Below are 14,719 nucleotides of genomic sequence, written 5' to 3'. Positions count from 1 at the left end.
GATCTGTCGAATCTCCTCATCACTAGCTCCGGCACCCTCCGGCATATGACGTGTCCTCACCATGATCAACCTCTGAAATACAACATGCGATAAATTAGAATTCACTCGAACATTCTTACACTCGACAATCCACCCCTCCTTGATTCTTGGTATCCCAAGATTCTTATTTGGACTGTATACTGCCTCGGTGCTTTCAGTAGTACGGGCCCAATACTACTGTCCACACCGTCTCAGTACACACCCCAAACCTTCCTCTTCGGATCCCAATTCCCAAGTACTCTATCATGCGTAGACCACTCTCTAATAGATCTCTCATAAACCCCTTGCTGCTACCTACTCACTCTCAGCATCTCATAGCAGCTCACCCCTCCCTAGGCTAAGGCATCACAAATCAGGCCACTCTAGTCCTATTAGCAATACCTAGCCTACTCTAGCATGCAGATACATCATATCAATATTAATATCACGTAATATAAAGGTATTTTGGGAATTCACCGTTCGGGCACTGACTGATCGTACACACGTTTCTTCCTGGAATTTGTTTATTTTTCAAGAAAATCTTTTACTCTTAGAAAAGTTAGGTTTTCTTTTGAAAATATCTTTCCAATTCCTCAGTTTGAGTTCAAATACTCCCGAAGGTGTACCCGAATCCCTCAAACCAAGGCTCTGATACCAAATTGTAACACCGTAAATTTCAAAACAAATTTTTCGATTTTCTTATAAAACATAATTCGATTAATATTCATCAAACAACCATATTAATTATCCAATATAGGTTAATACAAAATCCCAAGATCACAATGTAAAAACTCCGAGTGTGTGTGTACGGATCAAGCCGGCGCCTTCCCGCGGTCGTCACTAGTACCTGAAACAATAACATCAAACACTGTAAGCACAAGGCTTAGTGAGTTCCCCAAAATACCACATATAACACATATTAGCCACTCGAGGCTATAACTCTGTGGGTCCGTGCACCCAAACTCTGTGAACCCTCAGGTTCTAGCTCTGATAAACATGCACTACATAAATCACATATAAATAATGCAGTACAACACATAACATACATAGCATACAAATACTCTATCACATAACTCTGGTTACCTACTCAAGGTAATATAGTATAGTGAGAAGACTCACCTCGCGTATCTCGGTATCTCACGAATCCTGGAAATCCCTCGTGCTCGATCCTCCGAGCTCTAATCCTCCTATAACATTATATGTTTCTAATTAACACTTTATATCTCTAAGGTTGACTATCTACAAGAAGTCAACACAGGTCAACGGTCAACGGTCAACGGTCAACTCTGACCGGACTCGACGAGTACCAAGGCGACTCGGCGAGTCTAGACGTTTTCACCAACCCTCTGAAATCCTCTTACTACACGTCGAGTATCCCCCCCTTTACTCGATGAGTTTCACCTGAATGAATCGCGGGGCCACCCCGACTCAACTCGCCGAGTCTCAAGGACAACTCGGCGAGTCCAAGTTTGACTCAGTCCACTCGTCATCCCCCTCCAACTCACCCTGACTCACTGAGTCAACCCATGACTCGATTGGACCACTCGCTGAGCAGTCCCAAGGCAATCTTCAAGCTACTCGCCGAGTCGGATGAACAGACTCGGCGAGTCCATGCCATGCAACCACTCCAACTCGCTTCTAAGGTCAGATCGGCTTCCAAAAACTATAGATCTGGCCTCCCTCGACTGATTCATCACGTAAAGCTCCTATCTCGGTCCTCCTAACACACCCTATAGCTTAATAATGGAGTTTTTGACCTAAGGCATGAGGATTCCAATCCAAAGCCTCCATTGATTCCCAAAAAGCTTGGGTAAAGGGACACTCTGGACCTCTAAGGGTCCAGATCTATGGTTCCAACCTCATAAGGGACCAAAAGGACACTAAATCTTGCCATAAAAGGGTTCAACAAACCCTAAATCTAGATAAACAACAACAAACAAGAAGGTAACTCGGATTTATTACCACAAAAGTGATGCTCTGGACTCCAAGCCCACAGAAGTGGCTCCTTCTTGCTTTCCCTTGGCTAGCTCTTCTCCTTCCTTGCAACAATGGCACCTCCAAGGTCAATAATGGCCTCCTACTTAGCTCCAAATGCTCACACTCGATTAGGGTTTCACTCAAGGGGCTGGTGAGCACAAATGACGGCCATTAGGCCCTTTAAATGAGTCTCAAACCCGAGAAATTAGGGTTTCATTACACAGCGCTGACTCGCCGAGTCCATATCCTGGACTCGTCGAGTCCAGGCGCGATCCCGCGTCCAAATCCGCGTCCCTACTCGGCGAGTCTGAGCTCCAACTCGCGAGTCCCCCTCACAAATCAACAAAATACAATAAACAAGATACCTGATAAAAATCCGGCTGTTACACTAACAGAGAACATCATAATCCTGGAAACTGCGCTTAAAGGATAATATTGGCAGCTATGTCGATACGAAGCTATATTACACTGAGAGATTAAAAGATATATAGATCACTTGTGTAAATGAATGTAAGGTCTTTTTATGCTTATGTTTCTGTATTCACGATGACATCCCAAATTCTTAATGTGAACAAAATACATTTCTTAGGAAATGCTTTGATAATATATTTATCATGTTTTTTTGGGAACAAATTCCGCAACACTTTTCTTTAAAAGGATACTCTGATTTTCAAATAAAACATAAACAAATTAGTATTTTCTGACCATGAAAATGGGGATGTCACATTTTAACTACTATGTACAGATAGGGGCCAGACATGAAACACCGGAGGGCAGCACGATTTTGGCATTAAAGTTGTTTTGAAATCCAACAACCCTATGCAACCCTTCAAACCAGATTCTCCGTACTGTGAGCAGTTAAAAGATATTATAATAAAACTTTGGATATCTAATACTTAGCTCATATATTATTTATTGGTTCATAATAATGATAATGAACTTAAATATAAGTTATACTTAAAGTAAGGTAGACATAACTCGCTTACAAGGGTTTTAACGAAGAACAGGGCATTGCGCGTGCAGAACTTCTGAGCCAAAAGCTCTTCTTCTCGGAGCCTTATGACGCTCCGAGACTCGCCACTAACTCCTAGGAAGGCTAAAGAAAATCCATGAGTCTTTGTGTGTGTTTGGGAAAGATTTGGTTGAAGATATTGAGAAAAGGAGTGAAAATGCCTTCTATTTATAGGATGTCAGCACCGACTACGCTGAGTGTACTTAAGAGTTACGCTGAGCGTAATGGTTTTTTAAGGGTTACACTAAGCATAATCAAAATTACGCTAGGCGTAATGTGTCATGTGTTGCGATCTCGTGCAAAGCCGTGGGGAAGCAGGTGCGGCTTAGATTGCACCACGTGTCGCTCGCTCGTTGGTTACTCCAAAAACTAATTATCTTTTAAAATCTGTAACTTTTGCGTACGAGCTCCGTTTTTAACGTTCTTTATATCCATGTGTAGGTATCAACGAGATCTATAACTTTTGGTTAGACTCCGTCGACAAATTTTGATTTTATTTTTAAAGTTATATTTTAACAGGCTTAGACAGATAAAGTTTGTTAAAATTCATAACTTTGTCATCCGACTCCCGTTTTCATCTGTCTTTATATCGTTGAGCTCCTATTAACGAAATCTTCGATTCTTTTAGATTGTGTGCTAAAAATTGGTCAATCTAAAATTTGAATTCCAAATTGTGCATTGTTATGTTGAATCTTATAAAAATCATAACTTCCTCATACCAAGTTAGATTTGGACGTTCCTTTTATACAGGCTCTCAATTTAACGTATACTATGACTTTCATTTAGATTTCTAAGGCTAAAAAATATTTTATCACAAACTTAGTTTTTACGTCACACAACGTCGTGTCGATTTAGCCGTAAACCGTCGACAGGTCCTAACTTCTTCTTTATAACTAGGATTTCAACGTTCTTTATATGTACGGAACCCTTGTGACATATACTATAACTTAGTTAATATTATTTATTCTAAATAAACTTTATTAAAAAGTAATTTTTGATGTTTATTGTCTCTAAATTGACTAGCCCAAATCTGCGGGCATTATATAAGTTTTCCATGAAAGATTTGGGAGAGGGTGATGTAATTCTTGGAATAAGAATTAAATGGTTGAAAAAGGTTTGTTTAAGATTCAAATTCATTATATTGAGAAAATTCTCAAACATTTTAATTTTACCAAATTTCTCCTGTGAATACTCCTATGGATCCAAGTGTGAAATTAATGCCAAAATAATTAGGTTCCCATTTCACAATTGGATTACTCTAGGGCTATTGATAGGTTGATGTATGCTATGACAAGTACCACACTTGATATTGCTTTTGTTGTGGGCAAGTTGAGTAGGTACACTAGTAATCCTAGTGCTCAACATTGACAAGCAGTAAATAGAGTGTTTAAGTATCTAAAACGAACCATGGATTACGGTTTGAGTTACATGGGGAGTCCTTCAGTTTTAGATGGTCATTCGGATGCAAGTTGGATAACCAACATGGAAGACCATTCCTCAACTTCTGGTTGTGTATTCTTGCTTGGGGAGGTGCCATTTCTTGGGCTTCTACGAAGCAATCTTGCATTACAAACTCAACAATTGAATATATGTTTATTGTGTTAGCAACTGCTGGTAAAGAAGCAGAGTGGTTAAGGAAGTTAGTCTATGGGATTCCTTGGTAGTCTAAACTGATAGCACCTATTTCTATCCTTTGTGATAGTGCATCCGCTTTGGCTAAGGTATACAACCAGGTTTTGTTAGAAATTTAGGTATAGAAAGGCTTGGAAATTCTGAGAATTGTGATTATCAATTTCAAATCAAAGTATTTGGGTGGTACTCCCAAATCCTTAATTGGATAAGACTCAGAGAGACAAGAATAGAGAATGTTTGTTGATATTTTCATATGTACCAGAAATGAGACCAAAACCAACTTTAAGATCTTTGTATGAAAACTATAATATTGCCATTTTAAACAATCATAAAATCATAAAAACTATCATAAAAACGGATATATGGATAAGGGTCAAACCAATGGTCAATTATCTGAAAAACCAATTTTCTGATCCATTTTTAATACAGCTCGACCCTAGCCAGGGGCTTTATCCCTTGGACTCCGCCAGGGTCTGCCGCCCTTTGGACCCCGCTCCCAGTGGCGCTGTCCTCGGACCCCCGTTCGTTCAGGGGCCTCGCCCATAAATGACAATATACTTTGAAACTTGATCAAACTTAAGTGTGTACTCCACATCTTCCTTACTTGTTTAATATTTATCAGGATCACTTTTTGTCAACAAAGTAATCACATTACACTTAAATAACATTTATGATCACAAATCACCAACATGTTTATAATGGGAAGTCTAGACACCTAGGTGCTTGACATATATTATGATTAGAGAACTAATCATGAGCAGTGTGATTTCGATTGAATTTGTGAAATCGCAACAAAATTTGGTAGATCATTTTGCTAAAGGTCTGACAAGAGGCTTAGTACACAAGTCTGTAATCGATATGTGATTAAAGTCCATTTAGTTTTGTAATGGTGAGACACCCAATTCCTTTCTAATATAATGTTAGGAGTTGACTTCAATATGGAAAGCTCACACTTATGGATCGGAACACATGAAGCATGTGTTCGGTTCTGCAAGTTAGCCAGGTTGAAGTTAAACTTCTTAATAAATTTTTTGATAAACGTATGTGCAGATACATTGAAAGGAGTTACCTACATGATTGTGAAGTGTAGTCGTATTTCAAGAAATTGTTGACTTGACCTTGATATGATCATGAGAGGATTGGGACACATGGCTTATATAACAATGTCAAGTTGTACTTTGCTAGAAATTCAATAAACTAGTATGTATTTTACTTTTTGGTATTCAGATAGGTTGATGGTTCAATTCTTAGAACACCCTAATTCTCGAGTGTTTGCAAGTGTATGACACTATGTGGAAATTCATTCATTTCGATATTTTCATTATGCACTAGTTTGGTTTGTTTGATAAGGTAATATTTGTTCAAGGGTTACACTAAAATGGGGGAGTAGGATTATTGGTGATTTTAGTGTCACTATGTCATTTGATGTAATAGAAACTAACATGTGAGCTAAGGGGTTTCATATTTTGTATTATAATATATGTACAAGTTTGTGTGGAGTGCACACATGTATAGGATCAAATTAGAATTTGGTTCGACGACAAGTCAGGGATACGGGGGTAGCGCCCTTGGGTCCAAGGTTTCCAAAGGGGCAACATCCCTTTGGTGGGGTCTAGGGGCAGCGCCCCCAACGAGGTCCAAGGGGCAGAGCCCCCAACGAGGTCCAAGGGGTAGAGCCCCTGGCTGGGATCCCTTTAAGAGGCAAACCCTAATCTCTTTTATTATAGATAAACGACTCTTATCTTTGAGAAAAGACACATGGAAAATCATTAACTATCTTTTCTTCAAACGAACATAAAATCCTTCTAGTAATTTGACTTATGATTTTTGTGCATAGATTTTTAAGTGTCCTCTTGGATTATCCTAAGGTGAATTTCTTGCAACCCGTGCATAGTGTAGAATAGCAGTTCAGAAAGTGTTCACACGATCCTAGGGATGAGCATATGGACCGAGGAACCGGCCGGAACCGGTACCGGAACCGGAACCGGCACCGGAACCGGAACTTGATGGAACCGGTCGGGCCGGGACCGGGATGTTATTTTTGTGGATTTTTGGAACCGAGAACCGGTAGGAACCGGAACCGATATAACCGGAACCGGTAAAACCGGTAAAAATCGGTAGAACCGGCAAAAACCGGAACCGTATGATGCTATTTTTCGAGGACTGGTTTCAACATTTGAAGACATAATAAGAACCGGTAGGAACCGGAACCGGTAGAACCGCCGGGCCGGTTCGGTTCTTAATTTTGGCCGAAGCCGGTTCCCGGTTCCGGTCCGGTTCGGGCCGGTTCCGACCGGTTCGGTCATTTTGCTCATCCCTACACGATCCAATGAGTATCCAGATCTCCAACATAATATTTCATCCAATAGTGGGTTCTCTATTTTTTAGATGTGCTACAAACATGTAGGGACCAAATGGTCATCATATTCACTATCTTAAAAAGAGAATAAATCCATATTAACATAAATATGCTAATTAAATGGTCGAAATGCAGTGAAATATTTCTTGGTAGGCGTTCTAATCTAAATCACTCATATCGAACAACGATATAACATATATAACATGAGAAGGTATTCACTTAAATTCTTAAAAACGACCGGTCAAAGATAGATGTATCATGCTTTGTCGTAATATATTTTCTATAAAAGAGAAGAATAAATTCTTATGGTTTTAAAGTTATGACTAGTAATAATAAGAGACTCATCCTTTATGGAATATAATCTTAAATCACATAAATCAGATTTTTTTTTTTTTTTTCCTTTTATCATAATATGAATCACATATAAGGTATCTTAAAAAGGAAAAATATTCCTACAATAATATGAATCACATATAAGGTATCTTAAACAGGAAAACTATTCTCACACAAATTTGTCGTTATACATATCCATGCTTGTGGATGAAGGATCATTTCTAGCCCTATAACATTTGTTAACAAAACGAGTTAGCGATTTAAACGTCACCTAATTATTTTAGCGTATCTGGAATGCATACTAGTTCCAAAGGAGTTCATACCGTGATAATACAAATATTATGGTGGAGAGTGCACACTTGCATAAGACATGTATAATACCAAATAAATCGAATGATAAGGGTCAAGGGGCAATTCCCCAAACCTAACCGAAAATTCAGATTAGAATTACAACGGATTTTCTAGAAACTGGTTGATTTTGGTCGGTTCAAAGAGTAAACTATCTCAAGCTGACGTATAGATGAATAACTAAACTTTTTAGGTTTACCAAAATGACCATTTATAATTTATACGATATATGAAACTAATAACTTTTTCCGGTGACGCCATGCAAAATATTTAGTTTTTTGGACTATTTCAAACTAAGTACGACACATTAAAATTATTTTTTTTGAAGAAAAAAATATCATATTTTAGATTCAAATTCCAAACTTCTGAGAGAAAGAAAACTAACTATATCCTAAAATTTCAAAACTACGTCTAATATTCCATGAATAAATCCATAATTTTTAAAAAATGTTTTTTTATTTATTGAAAATTTTCAAAATAATTAAAGAAACATAACCTAGATAAAGTATATGATACAAAATGATACAATTGCAAGTTTAAAAGATAAAATCAAATGGTTCACTATTTAAGTGAAACATATGGAACTGAAAATGTCAAAAAAAATACAAGTAGTGGCCGGTTTATATAACCAAAAAAAATTTAAAGTTCTTACATAAGTAGAATGTATACTATATTCAACATTTATTTTCAATAAACCCATATTGATTAAGATGCTTATCTCCAAAAGCATGTTATAGAAACTTACGGTTTTGTAGTTGGAAATATCCTTTTTTGCAACTATGCTCTTCTAATTTCATCTTGTTAATTAATATGACACATGGTCGTTCAGTCGGATCAATAAGTGCACAGTGAATCAAATGCATAAAATTTGAAAGTGATCAAATGATTGTAATTAAAATATTAAATAAAGACCAAAAAGATGAAAAATCAACTGTCAAATTGTCAAATATATTAACAAAATCACCTCTGTAAATAAATAATAAAGGTCTTGGAATTTGATCATTTAGAGCTCGGAAAACAATAAAAAAAAAAATTGTCATTTGTAAAATACAGTAACTAATAAACAAAATTGCCGCTCCTATTGAATCGAGGATTGGAAAACAATTAATAATGAACATTGGAAGTGACTAAACATAATTACATAAAGTTATGAAAACCTTAAAACTAGGGATGAGCAAAAGGACCGAACCGGCCCGAACCGGACCGGAACCGATAACCGGCTTCGGCCAAAATTAAGAACCAAACCGGCCCGGCGGTTCTACCGGTTCCGGTTCCACCGGTTCCCGGTTCCTACCGGTTCTTGTTATGTCTTCAAATGTTGGAACCGATCCTCGAAAAATAGCATCATACGGTTCCGGTTTTTGCCGGTTCTACCAGTTTTTGCCGGTTTTACCGGTTCCCGGTTCCAAAAATCCACAAAAATAACATCCCGGTCCCGGCCTGACCGGTTCCATCAGGTTCCGGTTCCGGTTCCGGTACCAGTTCCGGCCGGTTCCTCGGTCCATATGCTCATCCCTACTTAAAACAAACACCATTATACCAAAGTCGAACAAATGTGAATTCATAATTGCACAAACTTATTGGAGTGTGAGTCTGAGCAACGGTGGGCGGTTAGGCAATGACCAACGGGTGGTGGTGTCATCAGGGGAGGCAAATGGAAATCGTTTGGTTAAGGTTGTCCATCACTATTCATTATCGTTTTAAATTTCCTACAAATTAATGTATTTTTTTAATTATTAATGGGCCATTGTTTATTGGGTTATATTAAAGGAATTGGGTATATCATCCGATGTCGAGATATAAATTGTAAGGTAATGCGCCCAAAATTCATAAGGTAGGTCACTATTTTTTTTGTCATATAAATCTCTATAAAATTAGAAAAATTAGGTGGGTGAAAGGACTCACCTTCACAAACAATAACCTCGCAAATAAAATGATATAATATAATAGTTTGTTTAAAAATATATAATATTAAATATTTCGACCTGATCATTTGTTTAATTGGTAGAACAATTGTTGAAAAGTGTTATATATATATATATATATATATATATATATATATATATATATATATATATATATATATATATATATAGGGTTAGGTTTATTTGAGACCACCAATTTTTTGTGAGACCGTGAGACGCATTTTTTTATTTTTTTTTTATTTATTTTTATTTTTTTTAGTTAATTCATGTTCCGAAAATAATATTTAAAAAAAGAATTTTTTGATTTTTCCATTTATTTTGCATTTTAAAATTATTTTTAGAATATGTACAGTGTAATATTCTATTTATAATATTTCACGTATTTTTTAAAAAAAATATAATTTTTTTATTTATTTTTATTTTTTATTTAATTCAAGTTCCGAAAATAATATTTAAAAAAAGAATTTTTAGATTTTTCCATTTATTTTGCATTTTAAAATTATTTTTTAAAATATGTCAGTATAATATTCTATTTAGAATATTTCACGTATTTTTCAAAAAAAAAACGGAATTTTTGTTATTTTTTTATTTTTTTTATATTTTTTTTAGTTAATTCAAGTTCCGAAAATAATATTTAAAAAAAGAATTTTTGGATTTTTCCATTTATTTTGCATTTTAAAATTATTTTTAGATTTGATCACACGGTCTCACAAAATTAGAATGGTCTCAAATGAACCTGAACCTATATATATATATATATATATATATATATATATATATATATATATATATATATATATATATATATATATATATATATATATATATATATATATATATATATATATATATGTTCATGTGAGACGGCCGAATTTTGTGAGACCGTGAGACGCATTTTTTTATTTTCTTTTATTTTGTTTTAATTTTTTTTAGTTAATTCAAGTTCCAAAAATAATACTTAAAAAAAGAATTTTTGGAATTTTCCATTTATTTTGCATTTAAAATTATTTTTTAGAATATGTCAGTGTAATATTCTATTAGAATATTTCACGTATTTTTCAAAGAAAATGAAATTTATTTATTTTTTTTAGTTAATTTAAGTTCCGAAAATAATATTTAAAAAAAAGAATTTTTAGATTTTTCCATTTATTCTGCATTTTAAAATTATTTTTTAGAATATATGTCAGTGTAATATTCTATTAGAATATTTCAATTATTTTTCAAAAAAAAACGGATTTTTTATTATTTTATTTATTTTTTTAGTTAATTCATGTTTTGAAAATAATATTTAAAAAAAGAATTTTTGGATTTTTCCATTTATTTTGCATTTTAAAATTATTTTTATATTTGATCTCACGGTCTCATAAAATTAGAATGGTATATATAAACCTAAACATATATATATATATATATATATATATATATATATATATATATATATATATATATATATATATATATATATATATATATATATATATATATATATATATATATATATGGTTTTAACGGATACATGAGTAGTCAATCCATAATTTATTGACTTTTTAGAAAACTAAAAAATCAATAAGTCATTTAGAAACACAAAAACCAATCACTTCTTATTATAATGGGGAAATGAAAAGCGATGCAAAATCAAAATCACATTATTATTAAGTTGTTACAAAACATTTGTTATTAAGCGATTCAATTCATAGCTTATTGACTTCTTGAAAAAGCTAATAAGTCAATAAATCATTTTAAAACACAAAACCAAAACCCTGTTAGTCATAATAGGGAAATGAACAACGATGCAAAATTGAAATCATGTCATTAACTTGATTGCAACAATCCATAGCTACAACAAAGAAAATAAGAATCACTGAAAATAAACTAATTTGAAGTAGTTTCCTAATTTAATTCCTCGCGAAAGAGAAAATTCAGATTAAAAACAATAAAGGTAAGTAATGGTAATAGAGAAAATGGTGGAAAGATAGCGGTCGAGCGGAGGTATATACGCTGTACGGAGTCACGCTATTTTAACCATATTTTTTTTCCTATCACATAAACGTGACATCAATGCCACCTCACTTTTACCACAAATTTGTGGTTTCTTGCCACATAAGGTGTGTTCACTATGACATTATTTATTTATTTATTTTATGAAAATTCAATATAAATAAAAAAACTTAAATTTCATTAATCTAAATTAAAATACATAACATGAAATTAAAAAAACTTAAAAACATAACATTGAAATTAAAAAAACTTAAAAACATAACATTGAAATTATAAAAAAAAAAAAAAAAAAAAAAAAAAAAAAAAACCATAAAAAAAAAAACCATAAAAAAAAAACATACAAGTGCTTAAAAAAAGACTAAAGGTTATATCTTTTCCTAATGCCGATTGTGATTGCTAAAGGCAATTCTAGGCAATTCTCACTCCCACCTGGTGTAGTGAGTTGTGTTTTGTAATGAATTTTTCATGTTACCATCGCTTTGTTTCCAATACTTTCTTTCGGTAGCAACATGTAAAAATCTGTCCATTATTGAACAAGAAAGTGACCAGCCATCTAATGTGAAGCTCATCCGAGCTTAGTGTATGATCTGAAGAAATCTTTCATTCAAGAAGGTTTTCATTTTTTATATATCTATCGGAGCAAGTCTACAATAAGAATAAAGAAGATGGTTTGTCTTATGCATGTTAGTAATTAGAGAACAAAATCTACATGATCTTTTGTCATTTTATTATTCTGGACTATTCTGGTTAGATAACTTTTTAGTACTTCATTTTTTATTTCCTTGAATATTAGCATATACAAATGTGCATTTAAATATGATTGTAAAAAAATACAATCAATCATATTTTTCTCAAACATTATTGTTGTTCTTATTTATTATTTTTAGTTATTTATTATTTGAAATTTACTTCTTGCATTTAATATGTCGATATTTAAGTCTTTGACTGGATTATTTCAGACTTAGATTAGAACATTATATTATTAGTTTTCTTGTTGTTCGGTTTTATACTCTTGTAGTCTATACTTGCATTTAGACCATTCATCTCTCCTCCTATCAGTTTCAAGTCACCCAAATCTAAATATTTTCCTTTTGTCTTTGCAATTTGCTTTGTCCTTTCTCATTGGTTAGGAAGGTGGTGTAAGTTGAACTATATCATCACCGTTGAGGTTGATTCAAATGCGAGCATCGATGTAGTGTACTTAGATGCAAACGTTTTTAGCGTTTTGGACCAATAGTGATATGTTCGTCGGATGTTTTGTTCGCTGTTCACTTTTGTTATCTTTCACAAAATTTCAAAACTCAACAAATTTGAAATTCTTTCTTGTTTTCTTTTTGGTACACTTTTAACGCTTTCTATAAAATCACATCACTTGTTCCACTTTTCCATTGATGTTGCATGTTGTTATACAAATCATTAACAATATGTGTTCCTTGTTTGCCTTCCCTCATTTAGAGTACATTTGGTCGTTTGTATGATATTCTATTTGGTTCATATTTTGTGGCATCGTTTTTGAATGCGCCTCAAAAAATGGTCATCTTTTTCATCTTTGCCCACTTTCGGATCCTCGAACACATCAACCCATGCATATACCAATGTCTCCGCTTCTACCAGTTCCCAAGTATTTGGGGCCTTCCCTTTTTTCCTGGGTGCTGATGTGGGTTGAGTTTCATGAACGAATTCGGGCTCAAATTCGGAATCGACTTAAGTTTGACGAAAAAAATCTAATGTCAGATTGAAATTGTGGTTGTGGTCGTGGGTGTTGTTGTAGGAATGGTGGTGGATATGTTTGTGGATAATATGGTGGGATAATGACTTAGGAGGGTAATAAGGTATCCAGTTTGTCCGTATTAGGTCACTAAGGTTTTTTTTGTGCATATTAGACCAATATGGTTGTTATTACCGTTTAGAAATAGTCCTTTCACCGGTTAAAACCGGTAAAATGACTATTTCTAAACGGTAATAACAACCATATTGGTCTAATACGCACAAAAAAACGTTAGTGACCTAATGCGGACAAACTGGAAACCTTATTACCCTCCTAAGTCATTAACCCTAAGTATTTAGAAAACATGCTTACTAATCAATGTGACTGATTTGTTTGACTGAAAATAATTGCTTCCATTTAAACTTATCTCACAACCCTTCCAGAACTTCTAAGTCAAAAAACTCATATGATTGATGATCTTCATTACATAAATATGCAGCATTTTATCAATAACTTCTTTTTTGTCATTTAAATGTTTACATGAACACATCCATATGTACAAAAAAATCTCACTTTGATACCTCCCATCAATGTCTACATTTGATAACGAATGAAAATGTAAAACCAACAGGAACTTGCAGAGGATGTCTATTATCAATTATTTTATAAAAAGCAAAACCACAACATGAACTAAGAAACTGAAGTTGCAAAATGAATAAAAAAATCAACACATAAACAAATACATACATACTATATACAACACATAAACAGAAGTTTATAAAACATGAAACTTAATGACAAGAAAAGTAAAAAACTTAAAGGAGACTTTATAGAAAGAAAAATCACCCTTACATGCCACAAATGGTTGAATACATCAACAAGAAGATCAATCTAACCATAGAATCCACATGTTGCCTGATGATGACTTTAGTATATGAACTACTGAAACGTAAGAATTGCAATTGAACTCTATTAGAATTTGAAAAGGGAATTAAGGTTCCAGAGAAGACGACGAAGGGTTGAATTTTTTTTGGACCATTTCTTGATTTGTGTGTGTCATCCTTGCGCAGGGGCCATGCTAATCTTCTTTATATCGTTCCAATTTTATCGGATGTATCCAAAGGGACGACTATAGATGAAGAGCTTCACCATATAGAGGAGTAGCAGGTTATATGGGATGACACGAGTTCTAAACGAAGTAGTTTACTGTTGATAGTCATATATTCTCAATTTCTTTAAAATTAGGGTTAATAACTTAGGAGGGTAATAAGGTTTCCAGTTTGTCCGTATTAGGTCACTAAGGTTTTTTTTGTGCGTATTAGGCCAATATGGTTGTTATTACCATTTAGAAATAGTTCTTTTTACCCATTAAAACCGGTAAAAGGACTATTTCTAAACGGTAATAACAA

At 33.9% G+C, this 14,719-nt stretch overlaps 1 non-coding gene across 1 annotated transcript; it reads right to left on the bottom strand.

Moving 5' to 3' along the window:
• Positions 1-14,334: 14,334 nt before the first annotated feature.
• Positions 14,335-14,437, bottom strand: LOC145003554 (U6 spliceosomal RNA). The gene has a single exon (XR_013662010.1). It is a non-coding gene; the product is annotated as a U6 spliceosomal RNA (small nuclear RNA).
• Between the last annotated feature and the right edge of the window lie 282 nt (positions 14,438-14,719).

The sequence above is a fragment of the Lactuca saligna genome, chromosome 6, assembly GCF_052625555.1.
Source record: "Lactuca saligna cultivar CGN05327 chromosome 6, ASM5262555v1, whole genome shotgun sequence".
NCBI classification, from domain to species: domain Eukaryota; kingdom Viridiplantae; phylum Streptophyta; class Magnoliopsida; order Asterales; family Asteraceae; genus Lactuca; species Lactuca saligna.
This window is presented reverse-complemented; position numbering and strand designations above follow the sequence as displayed.